Here is an 18,819-nt window from a genome sequence, read left to right as displayed (position 1 = left end):
TTTTTATCCCCCTCATTTTCTGTAAGGGGGATCTTTTTTTCTTTTCTTTTTTCTGTCATCATCACCAGGGGTAAAGATATGTTCTGATACTCAGAGCACCTGCTGTTAAAAAAACATATTTGGAAATGCAGCCTACTTTAATAGGTGCAACATACGCTGTATTCTAAATTATACTTTGAATCAAAGCTCAATTTTGCACCTGAGAGTTGGATTATTTCAACTAAATATATTGACCTCTCTCTGGGTGTGATTGTTGACTGACAAACCAAGGGAGAGTTAGATCGGAAGCATTCTGTATGTACTATATTGGGAAGGCCGGAGGTAAGCTGGGACAGCCTCCAAGCAAACACCACAAAGCAAAACATTGAATGAATTTGGCCTATTGAGTCTTCTTTTCTTTTCTCCACAGAGAATAACAGGTTGGTGGCATAGCTCCAAATGGACAAACAATGTCATTAGTATTTGTCCTCTAGTCTCCCACAGTAAAATTTCTGTAATTGAAATGGACATGATATTGTAATAGATGAAACAACATGTATCTGTAATGCCAGCTGCTTATTGATAAAAACCGGAACCTTTCGATGTTTAGTGCTGTCAGTATTCTGATTTGATCATTTTAAGTACTAAGTAAACAGACTGTGATGCTTCACCTTCATTACCGAGAATATCTCTATGTACTTTTAATGACAGATCCTGCGATTGTGGAAAGTTGGGCATTGAACTGTCTCACTGCTTAATTAAAACGTTTGTTTTTCTAAAAGGTTTTTATAAAAGGACTTTATATAATGGCTGACGTGAGTCCCTAAAAGAATGATGAATAACTTCCTTTTTATCATATTACTGCTGGAAGCATAAAAAACATTTGTGTCAGTTGTTTATCCCATGATTGCATGTGCATGTTTACAAGTTAAATCAGAATTTGCATTAACAGGAGTAAAAATTAAGAAAAAACAAAGACGACCATACAAACATTGTGATGCTAATACTGCTGTTGAATGCATGTGTTTATTGAATAGTTCTTATTGAGGTTCTACGAAGTTCCTGCCCATTGTTTTGAAAGACAATGGGCACCATTACAAAATGCATACTAGCAATTTGTTCCTATTGCGATACATTGCACAGTACGATTATATCTCAGTTTTACACTATGTAATAAAACTTCAATATGTTTTCATTGTATGACAGCCCTGAGTCCAGTAATATCTAAATGAAGGTCAAATGGAGTAACACATTTGAAGAAAACAGGAAAAACTAAATTTAATGTAGTGGGGATCTAAATATGGAAGTTACCTTGCTATGACCTGACTTTGTGTTACCAAAACATGCCACATATATGTAAGAAAGCATCTGAGCAGATCCACAATTTATTTGCACCTTGGTTTGTGAGGCTGCATATGCTCAGCGGGCAAAAGCAGTCGCAGTTGCCGTTTTAACAAACAAGGGGCTGTGAATTGACATGTGTTGCCTGTCTGTAAATGACAGTATCCCACACACATAGTTTGATTTTAACCAATGGAATCCTTATTACTTATTGATAGAAAACATGCAGTATATCTCCACCCATAGATATTAAGACATGTGGCAAAACCTTGCTATATATTGCATTGAGTAGCTCTGACAGCTGCTTGTATTTGGTGTATAAGTCTGAAGTATGAAAGGGTTGACTGACAAGTATGTGGTTTTTATTGTTGTATTGTGTATGCTGAAATAGTATAAACAATAATTTGCAACCATCTTAATATAAATGTTGTGTACAGTTTCCTTGCACTTTATAATTTGCTTGTGGCTATTAACATATGTCATGTCACCTTTTTGTGAAGTAAATTAGTTGCCCTGTTAAGCTGACCATACGTGTACAGACTTGTTGATTTAATATGATAATTTTTGGTATGTTTAAATGATTATTATTCTTTTGGGCTTAGTGAATAATTTTAAGCAATCTAGTCGGAATGGGAAAATTGTGGATAAAGTCAATTGGCTGGGTTGAAAATATTTGGCCGTTCACAATTGCTAGATAACTGGATTGAAGTAAGTTTCTGGTAATTGTTCAGTTTCATAAAAAAAAAATATTGTTACTGCATTTGTTTTTATCCTATTATATTTGTGATTATATTTTATCTCTTTATGCTTTAGTCTGTTTTCCTGTTCTGTCAATGTGTGAATGTCACTTTCTGCTTAAAGACTAAGGTTCCCTATTTTAACTATACCTGTTGCCTACTCACAAAGCCATTTTATTAGCTGAAGCTATGCTCTGCCTATGAATTTTACTACAAACTACTAAAATTACGAGGCATGAGACATAAAGTCATAGCAGATACTACTGCAAACAGACATACAAACCCTTTATAAAATACGTACTATGGTAATCATTTGGGTAAAAATGTCATACAATTACCATGTTAAATGACCAAATTGCCATGAAACATTGCAAGGGACGTGCTTTATATCTCGGCAATGTCACAAGTTCTTAGTGAACTGATTGGCGGCATTGCCATGAATATTGGTTCAGGCCACAATATGGCTGCCTCTAAGGTGAGTGGTGATGTCTTTCCTCTTTACTTTCAACACAGTTCCAACCACTTTAAGAGATGTCAATGAAGTAGCTGCTAATCAGCAAAGGCTGAGATTGTGGAATTAATTCTTCTAATTTATATTTTTATTGAAATTGTTCTTCAGTGTTTGTGTGTTTAGTCCTTCTCTGTTGTTAAAGCTGCATGATATTTGTTGACATTTCATTGCTAACACAAGCATAAAAAGTCAGAGAAATGCTATTCTTTCAGGAACATTATAAGATGACAGAATGACAGAATCCCTGAAGGGATTTCTATAGAGAAGTTACTTACGCATTATGTTTTGGGCCCTTTCAACACCTGAGGAAGAGGACAACCCCTCCACCCGAAACATAGTAGGGCACTGTAGGCTCCTAATAAATACACTCCTTACGGAGTTTTCTTAAAACACGTTTCTATGCACATTCTATGAACTTTTCTACCAATATGGCACATAAATTTCACAAAGTTGCCAACAGTCACTAATTTACCAGGTAAAGTCCTAGGTGTTAAATATTAGTACCTGGAAATGTGTGTTAATGGAAATGTCCTTCTTTTTCTATTCGAATAATTGCACAGTAAAATTCCTCTGCTACTGCATGTTGAATGTGATTCTTATCATTTAGTCTTATGTGTGATTTGTAAGTTAATCTTCATTGAAGGACAGCATTTATTTTGCAAAAAAACCTATAGTCTAATTAACTTCCTTATACACGACTGGATGGGAATTGTTGTTCGAGTTCTCTGAGATAGTATCAGGCATGATGTGATCAGATGTACCAGATGAGCAGCAAAGTGTCCTTGGAAATTATTTTTAAATGTTATTATAGTTGGCAAATATGCATTAGCCATCGCAGCTTGTCTAGCAGACACAATGTACCTCATAAAGCATATATTCTATTCCTTGTCCTTTGCACTTAAATCTATTTTCCATTACACATTATCTATGCAGATGCACAAACAACTTGCCAGAAGAGGTTGGCGTATTTAAATATAGAGCAACTTGTAGGAGGAAGGAAGTTTTGCTTTTTCTTATTTTTTTTTCTTTCTTTCATGTCACGGTTTTATGGAAATAGTGACTCTTCTTTATAAGTAACAATTCTATGAAAGATGTACCTGAAGGAGCAGTAAGCATGCATTTACTATACGACATACAGCAGATGTAGAATATTGACATAAGGCATAAGATACAAACATATTAATGTTTGCTGCCAGCATTGAAAATATTACATATTGCTGATAATGTTCCACCGATCAATTCCCGTGCAAGTTAAGAGGTATATAGGATAGAAAAAGCCTTCTTTAAACAGAAGGTAATCTGCTTGCTTTTAACTATCATTATCCCACAGAGCTATAGAATGATGACACCTCTAGTGGGTGGAGACCTGCAAATAACTACATTTGTCAAATAGGGCAGGGACTGATGTGAGTGCGTTCTCTGTGCAGTGCTGCGGAATTAGTGGCACTATATAAATAAATAAATGATGATGATAAAACTTTAGAGCCTGTCTTCCCGCTTCCCTTCAATAAAAAAAATAGCTTCTAGGCCTCATAACTAAGACTAAGATCAAGTGTAGTATCTGTCGTTATCAAGACAAGCTGCAAATGGTCCTTTGCCCAGGGGACTGGGAGGTGGTATTGAAAGCCTGGGACAAGAAGTGACTCCCTAGTTGCTGCACTGACACGTGATTTTTAAGCACTTTTGCACTTCTTACCACTTTCTCTATGCACATCCTTCTTATGCCCTGGCCTTTTGGCTCGATGGGAGAATTTTTATAAATGCCAGCTATTAGGGTGGGGCCGTACCCACACCTCACTATTAATTTCACGTCTTGTAATGTCACCTTCACTTCTATGTATTTTAGGTTTTGCCGCACCCTTGCACTTTTTTGGTTTTTGCACTTAAGACACGAAAACACTTATCTCGGGCTCTCAAAGACAAAAACACATGTGTGGGATCTCTCACAGACTATATTTTTTAAAATCATTTATTACATTTTAATTGTACACTGTTCCACTCTACTCCAAATGCATTTTGTTATGTTAATCAACTGTAAGAATTCTAGGATAAATCCATTTCGATTCCGTGATGTAAGAAATTAGAGTGTGAAAAATGCCAAGGGTGGGTGAATCCTTTTTATAGATACTGTAGCTAATGGCAGCCAAACAAAAATAGAGTATATTGGCAACAGTGAAAGTAACTAGAAGATATTACTGTAAACAAAGACCTACAAAAGGAGAGAGTGACCCACACAGCAAATACCAATTGCGGTAACAGTTTCACTTAAATCAAAAAGGAAGACAGAGATGGATGACAGCCCCTCATAACACTCCAGAAAATTCTGGCCAGTTATTTGTTGCATCGCTCAATACAAATTGCATTTAGATACTTATGTCATAGTGTTTGGGGAAAAAGTGTAGGTATTTTGCTGTGTTTGTGGACATTGTGCTCCTTTATCTGCATTACACTTGTTCAGCTTTGTGTGAATTTTGTGACACACCTGTAAAAAGAACATCGGTCTTACTGTGCAGGACATGTAGTTTAGAGGAGACAGAGACCCTTTGTTATATGCCATATGTAATAGAGGTGGTTGGTAAGGGGTCAGTTTTGGTTAATGGTCAATAGCCAAGATTGATTAATTAAATATGATTTCAGTACTTCTTCAGATATTAACTAAGGATAGGAATTAACACAGTGAATACCAATAGTTTGAGGAGGAATGAATAAGTAGAATAACAAGTTGTGCTTCCTTCCTCACTCCTTCCACTGTTTTTACTTGAATAATTGACAGAACCATTGTAAAGTGAAACGCGTGTCTCAACTAGCATATTTGTGGCCTTTCTCTCAGTGGAAGACTCAACTTGCAGGAAACCCATAACTGCATAAAGGCTTTAATTTAACTGTGCGTGCACGTGAGATTATATGTGACTCTTTTAAGTGGTTAGAGGATTGCTTAAAATAACATTTAGCCTTTTTTTTTTTTTTTTTTAGTGTAAGTACCAAGTACCAAGTTCCATAACAATGTTATTTAAGTTTCAACACATGTCTTCATTGTTGTAGTTGTTTTTTCTTGTTTCAGGGACTAATATATTATGTTATATATTTTGGGTCTGATTCATTGAGGCATGGAAAAACGAACGTATTGTGCGTTTTGTTAAAAAAACGCACATAAATCAGGATACGTACATTCGTATTCAACAAGGAGGTGATATAAAGATACGTCTGTTAATGAATACGGGTCTAGGTACTCTTTGCTCTAACTGACAATACACTGCAGGATGTGTCCAATACATATGTGGAATATAAAGTACCAGAAGAACGCACAGAATTAAAAACCTATTCAATTAATGTCACCTGTTATTAATATAGTCATTAATGGTAAAATATAATACAATTTAAAAAAAAAATTATTCAATTAAATACATTTATTAGGATGTTATGAATGTATATTGTACATAAAATGCATTTTTACAGTTGCTTCTGATTGTATACTCAGCCGTCATCATTAGTAATCAACACTTACACCAGATCTGTAGCTGTTGCAAGTGATACAACAGTAAAACACGTACTTGAGTTACCCAAAACTTGAATCTAATGCTGCTGTGTGCACTCAAGCTTGGCACTCCCTTACTGTACAGTCATGTAGTTTTTGTTCATTTGTGTCATTCTCAAAAGTTTTGAGAATTACACAAATATTATTTTTCACAAAATCTGCTGCCTCAGTTTGTATGATGACAATTTGCATGTAGTCCAGAATGTCATGAAGAGTGATCGGATCAATTGCATTTAGTTTCAAAATCCCTCTTTGCAATAACAATGAACTTTATCCGAAAAACAAAATTTCTACTTCATTTCAGCCATGCCACAAAAGGACCAGCTAACATCAGGTCACTGATTCTCTTGTTAACACAGGTGAGTGTGTTGATGAGGACAAGGCTGGAGATCACTCTGTCATGCTGATTGAGTTAGAATAAAAGGAGGGTTGTGCTTGAAACCATTGTTCTTCCTCTGTTAACCATGGTTACCTGCAAGGAAACACATGCAGTCATCATTGCTTTACACAAAAAGGGCTTCACAGGCAAGGATATTGCTGTTAGTAAGATTGCACCTAAATCAACCATTTATTGGATCATCAAGAACTTCAAGGAGGTTCAATAGTTGTGAAGAAGGCTTCAGGGTGCCCAAGAACGTCCAGCAAGCGCCAGGACCGTCTCCTAAAGTTGATTCATCTGCACCATCAGTGACTTACACAGGAATGGCAGCAGGCAGGTATGAGTGCATCTGCTCGCACAGTGAAGCGAAGACTTTTGGAGAATGGCCTAGTGTCAAGAAGGCCAGCAAAGAAGCCACTTCTCTCCGGGAAAAACATCAGGGACAGACTAATATTCAGCAAAAGGTACAGGGATTGGACTGCTGAAGACTGGGGTGAAGTCATTTTCTCTAATCAATCCCCTTTCAGATTGTTAAAGACATCTGGAAAAACGCTTGTCTGGAGAATGAAGGGTGAGCGCTATCATCAGTCCTGTGTCATGTCAACAGTAAAGCATCCTGAGACCATTCATGTGTGTGGGTTGCTTCTCAGCCAAGGGGGTGGGCTCACTCACAAATTTGCCTAAAAACACAGCAATTCATAAAGAATGGTACCAAAACATATTCCAAGAGCAGCTTCTCCCAACCGTCCAAGAACAGTTTGGTGACGAACAATGCCTTTTCCAGCACTATGGAGCACCTTACCATAAGGCAAAACTGATATCTAAGTGGCTCAGGGATCAAAACATCAGCATTTTGGGTCCCTGGCCAGGAAACTCCCCAGACCTTAATCCCATTGAGAGCATCATCATCATCATCATCATCATCATCAGCAGCAGCATCATCATCATCATCAGCAGCAGCATCATCATCATCACCATTTATTTATATAGCGCCACTGATTCCACAGCGCTGTACAGAGAACTCATTCACATCAGCCCCATTGATGCTTACAGTCTAAATTCCCTAATATACACAGAGAGAGAGAGAGAGAGACTAGGTTCAATTTTGATAGCAGCCAATTAGCCTACTAGTATGTTTTTGGAGTGTGGGAGGAAACCTGAGCACCCGGAGGAAACCCACGCAAACACGGGGAGAACATACAAACTCCACACAGATAAGGCCATGGTTGGGAATTGAACTCATGGCCCCAGCGCTGTGAGGCAGAAGTGCTAACCACTTAGTCACTGTGCTGCCCATGAGTTATGAGCTTGTGGTCAATCCTCAAGAGACGGGTGTACATACAAAAACCCACAAATTCTGAGAAACTCCAAGCATTGATTAGGCAAGAATGGGCGACCAGCAGTCAGTATGTGGCCCAGAAGTTGATTGGCTGCATGCCAGTGTGACTTGCAGAGGTCTTCAACAAGAAGGGTCAACACTGCAAATATTGACTCTTTGCATAAACTTAATGTAATTTTACTTCACTATACTATAGCAACATCTGACAAAAAGGTGTAAAAACACTGAAGCAGCAAACTCTGTGAAAACCAATACTTGTGTCATTCTCAAAACTTTTGGCCATGACTGCACATTACCCACATGCATACGCCCACTCCCCTCGCCGTTCTGGCCATGAAATCGTGGGTTGTAGTAAGGGTCCTTTGCAATCGAAGATGATTTAGGCGTTGCTGCGTTCTCTGGAATATGGTTTGTTTCTGGGCATGTGCAGAGCAATTTTATGCAAAACACAGCACGTATAAACATTTACATGTCTTAATGAATCATGCCCTTTTTGTGCAGATTACCTGGTAAAACCTAGAGATGAAGAAAAGTGAATTTTATTCATTTTAAATGCTTTACTTTATTATTACCATTCCTGTAAAATGTAATTGTAGGTGGTAGTGCAGCTATAATACCCTGCATATTAGAATGGTGTTTTATTTTGTCTCCTATTTCTAAAGCAGAGGTGTCCAAACTCAGTCCTCAAGGTCTACCAAATATTCATGATTATGGATTCTGTCTGTAGACACAGGTGGGATAATTACTGACCCAGCCAATCAGATTAACTCACCTGTGCATGATTAATGAAATCCTGAAAACATGAACTGTTGGTAGCCCTTGAGGACTGAGTTTGGACACCTCTGTTCTAAAGTAAAACATTGATAGATGTATGTGTATGTGTATATATATATATATATAATTATGTGTGTGTGTGTGTGTGTGTGTGTGTGTGTGTGTATATATATATATATATATATATATATATATATATATATATATATATATATATATAGTATATATATGTGTGTGTGTGTAATGTAATTATTAGCCTTTGTTAAACATTGGAATTTATTTCATTGGTAAAACTTATTTTTTTCCGATGTCCCGCTCTTAGATGGTGCCGTATGTTGATTTCTTTTAAAACACTGTATTTCGGCATAAAACATTTGTTTGTGAAAAACAACTAACCTAACATTGCATCACATTCAGCATATAATCAGTTTCCTAAGCTGCAGTGCTCAGCAGCGTTGGCCATGAATAGATCAGTCCAAATTTGCAGCAAGAAAACTGGCACCCATTATATCACAGTGATAATAAATCACTGCCATTTATCAGGAAATCATTCATATGTTAAATACTATTTATTACTAATTATTACTATTTAATATAACTTCTTTCTATGTTTGCTATTTGTCATTGTAGTATTCATCAGCGCAGTCTTCATAACCACAATATATGGCTTTACATTTACCAGGAGAATATACTGCCACAGATTGGTAGTGGTTGGCCTACCACTTCACAGGGCAGTCTCTAGTTGCGCGCATACATGGCCAACTAAATAAATAATAGTCTATAAATATTTCATTTTGAAAATAAATACATTTTTTAAACATAGGCTTCCCCATGCAGGTATGTTATCACTGGCGGTAACCACTTATGTTGGGCCATACATTAATGAGTCCCATTATCACCAGCAGTTGGGTTCTTTGATAAATAGATCCCTCAGTCTGCAGCCTTGTGTCTTTATATGGCCATGGACACTGAGGTGTCCTCCCCTTTCATCAAGTAGTTCCCGTGGTATGAGTATCACATGAAACATCTGCTCCCCCGGGACCCCTCGTCCTCACCCTTGTTCTTGGTGGTCTTGTTAAAATGGTGATCTTGTGTATATGGCCATGGATCTCCTTGGTGACTTCCATTAGCCTCATAATACATTGTAGGGTGTACATGATGCCATAATGTAGTAATAATAATACATGCTTTCGTTGTGCAATAATACTTTCTTAAGTGCAATTTGTTATCTAATAATGTGGCGATTTAAGCGGTAATTGTTTATTGATACCTCATTAGTTTAGTGGCCATTCACGCTTCAGCCACTTATGTCTTTGTTGTATATTTTATGAATTTATACAGGTCTCTTTGCAGTCATCTGCTATTTTCAATTCTGGGTGCGAGCGCTGCTGTTCTATTTTTACATTTTCACACGTCCTAAGAGAATGTGTAATTCAGTGCATTACCACAGAAGCAGCATCTGGCTCACCTCTGTTTGTTTTCATTCATTTTGCAGGGCAGACAGTCTTCAAAACAAAAGTTGGATGGGTGTCAATCCTGCTTCTCCTAAGAGTATAATCAGCCGAGATGTCTGGAAGCAGTTAACGGACAGAAGCAGCTAAATGTAAGTGCTCTTGCCTTGCAGAGGCTTTTAGTCCCTTCAATGTATTTTGCTGTAAGCTTTAATGTCTGCTGAGCAAGCTATATACTGCTCACTGTGAATGTTATACCAGCGATGGCAAGACACAACTTCCATTCATCTCAACACAATTTAGTTTGCTTGAAATAAATATTTCATTAACACTTCCAAGATCCTGGAATGTCTCACTTAGGCATACTATAGGTACAAAAATGATGCAGTGTAGGCAGGCATGTGTCAGAAATTTCCTCCGCACATCGTGTACTGCTGACTTGTTCATAAGCATAACAGTGTGAAATGCAGGCAAAATCCATCATATTAGTATCAAACCCATCCCCAGTATAGCATTGCTAGCATAGGAACTCATGTGATTTTTTTTGCACGCAGCTATAAAGATTAAAAGAGCCAGACAATTTCATCTTTAATATAGCTCACTCAAATGTTTGAATGATTATTAAATACAGGAGTGGCTTTTTGGGTGGTATACTTAATATTCACTTTGGCCATGAACACTCTAATGGAGGGGAATTTCAGATATGACACGGAACACGGTCTCTCTATAAACATTTACCTATTCATTTTGATTGACACTTTTGTAAACTGGTGCCAGGTTTTTAACAGTGCTTGAAGTCCCTTTCGCCTCCCAACCCATAAAAATATCATCCTTTTCCCTTACTCTTACCATTTTCTCATGGCATCATATACATATATTGACAAAGGATTTCTATCCCATATGGCACTATGCTAATCCTGACCAAGGCATTGTTAGCACCAGTGATCAAGGATCACATAGCAATTAACCACATTACATCATAGAGCAGTAGTAAAGCATGCATACATTGTGAACATTTTATAGTGACTAAGTGCACGTGATTGTTGTCACGTTTTGTGCAGAGGTCTGGAGACAGTGGCTTGCACCACACTACTAACTTAAGTGTGATTTGCTTTTGTGTTTTTCAGCATTGGCTGCAGCTTAAAACCTAGTAGCACTAAACCAATTATGCACTTCAGATACTGGCATTATGTAGACGTCACACAAAATTGGGTTACGGTAGGGATATTGGCATTTTGGATGTATTTTACATTGGCTGTTACAAATCCTGGTGTTGATGCTTGCTAGAAAATGTTACTTACCATTATGTATGCTGCACAAATGCTGTTCATTCAGAGGAGCAAAGCAAACTCGCCTGGGGGCTGTTCACGAACAGATGTTTTGTTTGATGAAGGAATATCTAATGATGGCGTCTACTAAGTAACAAATGTATTACCGCTCACTGAACGTTACACCTAGGGTAGTTTAGTAAATACTGACATGTTTTCCCCTTGTCCTTAGTTTCTTGAGACTGTCGCAGGTTTCCAAGATTTGTCACAGGAAATTTTTGTACTTGGGGAATGTCCCTGTTTTTCATTGCTAACCAATTACACAGTGCCATTCGTCTTCTTCTGAATTGCAATTTTCACTATGTGTTCTTCTCTTTTATATATAAGTTGTCATATAGCAGTTTTTACACAATAAACCCCACACAAATCTCCACCCAGATAGTACCCTGTGTGGTATGTTTAGATGCACCTGACACAAGCAACATAATAGACTCGGATCCCCACACCAATATAGTTAAAATAAACAAACACAGACACATTTTAAAATAAACTTTAATTAAGCAATCCCAAAACCTCTTTAATTAATTTCAAATAAAAACTTATTTTCTTTCTTTGTTTTTGGTTTACCATAGAGGAGTCAGAGAAGAAGACTGCATGTCTGCCCCCTAGAGCTCTCCACCCCTCAATGATGAGAGCAGGGAGTTGTTAGCCCTGACTTTTTCTGGCAACCAATCGCAAACAGTTTCCCACATTTACTTCTTGTAACACCTTTGTGGTGTTGCACTCAGGTTGGGTTACTGCTAAATCCAAGCAGTTTTTGGTTTGCAAATAAGTACACAGCTCATGTTGAACTAAAGGCTTTCTTACATATTTCATATTTCATTTATGCTTAATTTTGCCTAGTGCTGGGAAATGAGCTTTGGGACTTGTCCATGCCTTAGACATTATACTACACCTACGATAATGTCCAATCTATTACCTGCTCTGAAGCGACTTCCCTGACATAATGTGTAATCATCACACCTGCTAAGACTGACAGGAGGGTTTTGGGAAAGGATAAAGAAGTTATGGAACAGAGACAAAAGCAGTGGCCCTTTACAATGTAAGAGAAAATGATGACAACTTCAGTCTGATTTCATCTCCTTAAAATATCATTATCAACATTTATTTTATTTTTTTTATAAAATTGGTTGTCACAGCAAAATATGGCATACAGTAATAAAATGATTTCATAAAATACAGTTGGTATTTAGGCAGCATGAATGCAAAACAATATTAACTCATTTTCTGACATTTCTTATATTAACTAGGTAGAAAATTGAACAGGAAGGGATCAGGAAGACAAACAGGGAGGGAAAACAAGAGGAAAGGCTGGGAAGGGGAAGAGTTAAGCCTAATTTAGCCGCAGTGGAAGGGCACATGAAGAGAAAGTGTAAAATAATAACCATACCACCTAGAGGAATTTTCTATATCATATATGGGCCAGTCAGGTAATAAGTTGGGAACGAGAAGAGAGCAATAAGGAAAGGGATGCGTAGAACATTGTCAGCAGTTAAACGAACATCTCAAACCATTAAAGGGGTATAAATAACTCAAATTGTGGGAGGCGAGAGGTAACTTCTGTTGAGTCCTTAAAATCTAACCAGTGAAACCAGGTAATATTTTTGATATAATACCAGCATATTCCTTAGCGCTTAACTCATACTTACCAACTTGCTACCCTCTCTTTCTAGGAGGTGAAGTGTGAGGACAGAGGAGGGGGCAAGATATGTCATTTTGGTCCCATCCTCACGATGCAATGACACATAATTTTGCTGCCGTTGCTAGGGCCTAAAATGTTGCAATTCACTACGAATCACTAGGAAGTATGCAGGAGAATGGCCTGTGCTTTCGGTAGTCCAGAAGTCTCCTGGACATTTGCGGGAGAGGGGGCAAGTATGGCTTTACTATTGGGAACAAACACAGTAATAACTCTATGTCTGTATTACCCAGTATTGTTTTAAGAGGGTCCTGTTTTCAATCTTACAGTCTATAGCAGTGCTGGCTAACTTGTGACACTCCAGGTGTTTGTGAAACTACAAATCCCAGCATACCCTTCCAGCAATAAGCTGCTATATATTGGCAAAGCATGCTGGGACTTGTAGTTTCACAAACACCTAGAGTGTCACAGGTTAGCCAACACTGGTCTATAGGATAATGGAAGGTTGACACATTGGGTTAAGTGCTACATATTGCATATTGGTCCAGCCAGATTGCAAAGGTTAAAAGTGCTTTAGTGGTTTCTATGATCGAGTCACACGGCAATGTTAGTCAGAGGGTAACATACTTCACAACCATCCCGATTTAGGCAGGATAGTCCCGATCTGAGAGCTCTGTCCCCCACCGGGATTTTGGGGGACAGAGCCCAGGACATTCTGATCGGGATGATCAGAATAGCCTGGTTCCGTTGGTGGAAAAGTTTCTGTTCACTGCTGCTCTGCATGACAGAGTAGTGGTGAATGTGTGCCTTGCACAGTGGTGTATAATGAAGGTGTTTGGAGGGGAGGAGAGAACAGGGCAGCCTAGCACTTCAAAAGTGATTTGGGATGTGACAACACCCCCATCGTGACGTGGCCACGTCCCTGTTCCAATGCCGCCTAACCAAATGTTTGGAGATATAGAGTAAAATATAAGTCTTTTGGACTTTTATTAGTGGTTAAATGTGCAAAATAGACTGAAACGGTCATTTACCAAATGTAACCCCTATACTGTTCGTTATCATATGCTTTATACACTGTTTAGCAGTGTGTCTAGCTCTTGCACTTCCTGCAGACTGTCCATCTCTAAGGGCAGAGTACATGCATTTATCTGTCTGGCTCCAGTAAACACCTCATCTATTGCATTAACCCCGGCCAACTTTAGCGGTTTCAACTGAGTAGCATAGAAAGATATTTCTGCTACTTCTTTGAAATCCAATGATGTTGGATTTGTGCCTTGCCTGTGGGAGGCAGGGGTGGACGGAGCACTGCATACGTCTTGTCACCCAAAGATGGGAGAATTTGCAGAAAGGTAAGTACTAAAGGCACTCTGCTTGAGAGTATAGTTAGTAAATGATTATTCATAGAATAAGCAGATGTAACACACAAAAAGAAATACACAAAGGTTGACCTGTCCTGTGTAATATATATATATATATATATATATATATATATATATATATATATATATATATGGACAAAGGATTTGTTAAACAATAGGTTAGTATGCCCGTTATAAATTGCGCAGTAGCCCGAGAATTGGAACCATATACATAATTGCTAATATATGAATGGGTTCTAGGCAGAATGCATACTCCAACCCCCAGTTTAATTGCATATTGTATTATTAAGCTGCCTTCCGATGGAGCAATTTATTCATAATAAATAAATGAATAATAAATTCAGTGCATTTCTTCACCAACTACTTCCTCATATAACCTTTTATTTTGTTTCTGCTATGGTTGGCAAGTTTACTTTTAATCTGTTTGGTTAGCATTATTTCGAAAAATGAACTGTCCATTAAAGTCTGTCAGTGCTTCCCCTGCTCTATATGTGGCCTGGCAATACAATGTACATATTGCAAATTTTCTGGATTTAATATGCATTACTGTGCCCTCTTGCATTAAACTTGAGGCTGCCAAAGTCTCCCTTGAGAAATGAACTCTTTTAATCTGCTTTCCGGTAAACTCCTCATCTATTGCATTAACCCTTCCATACTGAAGCTTAATGGGTAAACGTGGCACTTAAACGAGCATCAATTGGATTTTTCTTTTAGTAGCACAGTAAATGCAGTAATGTAAGGTAATAAAAAATACATTTGTAAAAATGCTTTGCCGTGGAGTAAAATTTGGCTAGAGCAGATGGCTTTCTGTTGTGTTCCTTTGGGGTTGCATAACAGATTATTCGGGATCTTTAGGCCCAAAGAACCATCAAGCCTACTATACAAATTGAGCTAAAATGAATGCTCCCTTGTCATGACGGGTTAAAGTGTTGCTTGCTCACAGTGGAGGCAGCTATTTTGTAGGTTGAACAAACATAATAATGATCTCAACAGTAGTTGCCTTCCCTGCTCCTGTCTCCCGCAGCATCCAGGCTCCTCTTCACCGCAGTTATCCTGTCGTAACTTACATATGGTCCTGTTTAGTAACCTGACAGTAACCTGTGGATTGTCCCAGCATTTTATATGCATCTAGTCAGTGCCGTAACTAGACACTTTAGTGCCCTGGGCGAGACAGGACACCGGCGCCCCCCATCTAAGTGGGCGTGACATTTGCCAAGTGGGTGTGGCCAACCTAATATGGGGGTGTGGCTACTGAAAAAATTCTGTTACACATATTTGCAAATACATGATAAGCCGGATGCATGGATATATATATTAATTATATATATATATATATATATATATATATATATATATATATATATATATATATATATATATATATGAGAGAGATCTATAACTCTATCTATATTTCTGATGCATTTGGATTATCATAAATTTGCAAATATGTGTATTATAAAATAGAAATTAAAATAACATTTATAGTTGAGAAATAGAGAGAGATTAAGTAAAATAAGGTGCTGGTGAGATCAGTGGGAGTAGAGATGGGTGGAAGTGGTGTATAAGTGGGCTGAAATAGGAGTTTGGGTATGGAGGAGGTAGGTGGAAGGGATGAGTGAGAATGGAACTGGGGAGAGCAGGCTTAAATAGCCTGGAACAGAATTGAGAATTATGCTCTTATAAGAGCAGTTTGTTGTAAAAATTACTTTTCTCTAGCAGTGGTCATCAGCGGTGATCAGCGATGTAGCTGCGGCTGAGCGGCTTCCTGCTTTGGCATTTGGAACACAAGTTTGTGTTCCAAATGCCAAACTTCCTGTCAATGGAACGCATGTGCGTTCCACTGACAGGAAGTTCGGAATTTGGAATGCAAACTTGCGTTCCAAATGCCAAAGCAGGAAGCCGCTCGGCCGCAGCTACAGCGTCCGATGCCGGGAATAGGTTGTTTCTCGTCAGGCAGGCAGAGGCAGATGGATGTAAGAGCGCTGTGTGCAGTGATTGAGCCTGGGCACAGAGGCAGGTAGCGGGCGGCTAATGCGCCCCCTTGGGCTTGCGCCCTGGGCGACGGCACCGCCCGCACCTGCCTAGTTACGGCTCTGCATCTAGTGTATGATCTGGTTGTACTTGCTCTTTAAGAATTGCCAAAGTGTGAAAATAAGTGACATTGATATCCACCTTAGAAAATGTATTTTACAGACGTTCTAACACACTAAGGGGTATATTTACTAAACTGCGGCTTGAAAAAGTGCAGATGTTGCCTCTAGAAACCGATCAGATTCTAGCTGTCATTTTGTAGAATGCACTAAATAAATGAAATCTAGAATCTGGTTGCTATAGGCAACACCTCCTTCAGTTTAGTAAATATACCGCTAAATCATAGATTCATACCTGGGAACTCTCACGATCTGACCCTGAGACTCGGAAAGTACAACTTAAGCATAAATCTTATCTGTCCTGATTTGAGGAGTCTGTCAAGAACAGAACAGGGATGATACCGGATTCTGTATGAACAGCATAAAAAACAACAGTGCGCTTTTAAACTGGTTTTGACAGCTATGAACATCTCTCCGACTTCCTTGGCTTTGTTACTGCAGATTAAAAAACTATGCACTGGCAGAATTCGTAACAAAACAGAGGTGAGACCTCAAAGTGCCCTAAGTTTAGAAGACCAGTTCCTCCTCGTTCTCACCAGGCTGTACTTAGATTTATTGTTTCAGGATCTAGCATTTAGATTCAAAATATCAGAGTCTACAGCCTCCCGTTACTGGTTGAACTGGACAGAGCTCTTACATGCACGGCTTGCCCAGATACCAATCCAAAATCTGTTCAGAGAGGCAATATTACATGCAATCAGTATAAGCCAAGGAATGTAGAAAAGAAAGACAAAATGGAACAAAAAACAGACTCCCTAAAACAAAAGAAAAGCAAAAGTGCCAAACAATTGTGTTACACATAAGAACATTAAAGTCAGAACAGTGCCATTTTTTTCACTGTCATCAAGGCAATGTATTAGCGCAATATCGGAGTCTGCACAAGGACTTTTGTCCAAATGGACAGTTGGAAGATTGCCCCTTCAATGTGTACCAGTGGCAGTGGTGCAGAGCATTTAAGGGGTGTTTTTAGGGGAGATATAAGCTGCTGATGGTGGTCCAACACTTCCATAGTACTGGGGAGACCCAGGGGGATGTGGCATGTAGTGTGAACATGCCACCTTATCGCAAATGTACTGATTCAAAATATCTTAATGCTGGGAGGTATGTTCAGGTTCTCAGGATTTATGCCAAAGATCATGGGTACTCAGTCCAAAGCCTTACTTTTGTTTTTTGTTGTTAATGCTGCTTATTTTATTTTTTTTCTTCAGTTTTTGACAGCTTCTCTAACTTCCTACTTCCTGCTGGTTTTAAAGATTTAATTTGCACATAAAGTAAATTTGCAATTATATAACCAAGGGTTAGTAATAATATTGATCTTCTTCATAAAATAGGAATATTATTGCTATTGGGGGCTTCATATTGTAAAACATCTTAGGCTGGCCTACTCTTACCAGGCAGTGCACATGGAATATATTGCCACTAATGGTTCACCCACGGCACCTGGCATATCGTAGGCTCACTGTTGGAACTAGTTCTAACATAGGTTTTCTGATTTGGTTATTGTAGTGCTCCAAAGAAACATTTGAAGATTAGTATTGACAGATTTTAAATGGGGCAGTAGAGTCTGTAGCCCAGGGTACAGAATATTACAGGTCATCTAAATTCAAATTCAGTGGTGCAGCTATGACCTTGACAGGAGGTAAAGGGAACTTTGGTTGAGTGTAACTGTTTTAATAAAGGGACAAAAAAGGGTGTTTGCCTGGAGACCACTAATACAGAAGGCCCACCATTAGCCTTGTGGGTAATGAAGCTGGATAGTTAAAGCTCTTCAAGAGCTCATATCTGATGCAAAGCCAAATCCCAAATGGGTATGGACACATAGAATACAATGGGTTTTATTTTCACATACGGGTGCATGCTTTGCACTAAAGATACAAGTCAGGTATAGTGTTTAAACGTCAGTGGGTAAGGGCCCTCGGCTTGAAGAGTATCTTAATGACCTTGGCGGCTGGGGGAGGTGTTTATTTTGTGTTTTTAATAAAAATGTAATATCAAAGGTCTGGAGTAGATCAAAATCATAACAAGTGTTTTAATGGATTATCAAGCACAACAATACATATATGGGACTATGGCTTAATCACAACAAAGGGCCATGGAAGTTTTAATCATGTGGGATAAATAATGTAATATCCATTAATACTCTTTTCCAGAGTTACCGTATAAATGATTTACCCCAAAAACAAGATAAATAAAAAAGATTTTATGTTCATTACTGTAACTGGCTTGCACAGAAAATATAAGTGAACCAGTTCTACTTTGGTAATAGTCAGACAAATT

At 38.3% G+C, this 18,819-nt stretch overlaps 1 protein-coding gene across 2 annotated transcripts in view; it reads left to right on the top strand.

Annotated features, from left to right (window-relative positions):
* The window catches only part of OTUD7A (OTU deubiquitinase 7A), a 164,416-nt gene that overhangs the window by 39,059 nt on the left and 106,538 nt on the right, over positions 1-18,819 (top strand). For both annotated transcript variants that reach the window (XM_075208121.1, XM_075208122.1), the window contains exon 2: positions 10,091-10,198. The gene's annotated coding sequence lies outside the window, so the exon portion shown is untranslated. The remainder of the gene's footprint in view (positions 1-10,090; positions 10,199-18,819) is intronic.

Source organism: Mixophyes fleayi, chromosome 4 (genome assembly GCF_038048845.1).
Source record: "Mixophyes fleayi isolate aMixFle1 chromosome 4, aMixFle1.hap1, whole genome shotgun sequence".
Lineage (NCBI taxonomy): Eukaryota > Metazoa > Chordata > Amphibia > Anura > Limnodynastidae > Mixophyes > Mixophyes fleayi.
The sequence above is the reverse complement of the archived record's forward strand: the minus strand, read 5'-3'. Positions and strand labels throughout refer to the sequence as shown.